Below are 1,288 nucleotides of genomic sequence, written 5' to 3'. Positions count from 1 at the left end.
ATGCTCGATGTGATTCATGTATGCCTGTCCCCATAGGTTAGTGCCGCTTTGGGTTCACGACTAGCCATGTCGGCCCGGGTTCTCTGTCATATGGATGCTAGCGACACTATCATATATGTGAGCCAAAAAGGCGCATACGGTCCTGGGCCATGGTAAGGCGACACCCGTGGGAATACCGTGCGTGAGGCCGCAAAGTGATATGAGGTGTTACCGGCTAGATCAATGTGACTTGGAATCGGGGTCCTGACAGAGGGCCTCATATTCGGCTGCATTATTGGAATCCGTGTACATGATCTGGAGCACATATTGGACTGTGTCTCCTGTGGGGGACGTCAAGATGACGCCAGCCCCCAGTCCGGCCAACATTTTGGAGCCGTCGAAATGCATAATCCAGTTTGAATATGTGATGTACTCTTTAGGGAGCTCGGCCTCCGTCCATTCTGCGACGAAGTCGGCCAAAACTTGCGATTTAATAGCTCGCCGTGGCTTATAGGTTATATCGAACGGGAGAAGCTCGATGGCCCATTTTGAAATCTGGCCTGTTGCATCACGGTTGTTGATAATATCGTTTAGTGGCACTTCCGAGGCTACTGTTATGGAACACTCTTGAAAGTAGTGTCATAGCTTCCGGGATGCCATGAATACCGCGTATGCAATGTTTTGATAATGCAGGTACCTTGATTTGCATGGACTGAGGACAGTGGACATGTAGTAGACCGGCCTTTGAAGGGGGAATTTGTGTCTATCCGTTTCCCGCTCGACAACGAGCACTGCGCTGACAACTTGGTGTGTTGCCGCAATGTACAATAACATTGGTTCGCTGGTGATTGGCGCGGCCAGGACTGGGTTTGTTGCCAATATGGCTTTTATTTCATCAAGTCCGGCTGTGGCGGCATCCGTCCACTCGAAGTGTTCGGTGCGCCGAAGGAGGCGATAAAGGGGTAGTGCCTTTTCTCCCAACCGGGAGATGAAGCGGCTTAAAGCCTCCACACACCCGGTTAATTTTTGTATTTGTTTAAGGTCCTTTGGGACATCCAATTGTGACAAAGCTCGGATCTTGGCTGGGTTTGCTTTAGTTCCTCTACGGATACAATGAAGCCCAAGAGCTTTCCGGCTGGAACGCCGAAGACGCATTTTTCTGGGTTGAGCTTGATGTCATATTGTCGGAGGTTATCGAATGTAAGCCTCAAGTTGTTTACTAGGAATTCGACATGTCTTGATTTGACGACCACATCATCCACATACGCCTCCACTGTTTTGCCGATCTGGTTTGCCAGACATGTCTGGA

Source organism: Triticum aestivum, chromosome 1A (genome assembly GCF_018294505.1).
Source record: "Triticum aestivum cultivar Chinese Spring chromosome 1A, IWGSC CS RefSeq v2.1, whole genome shotgun sequence".
NCBI classification, from domain to species: Eukaryota; Viridiplantae; Streptophyta; class Magnoliopsida; order Poales; family Poaceae; genus Triticum; species Triticum aestivum.
This window is presented reverse-complemented; position numbering follows the sequence as displayed.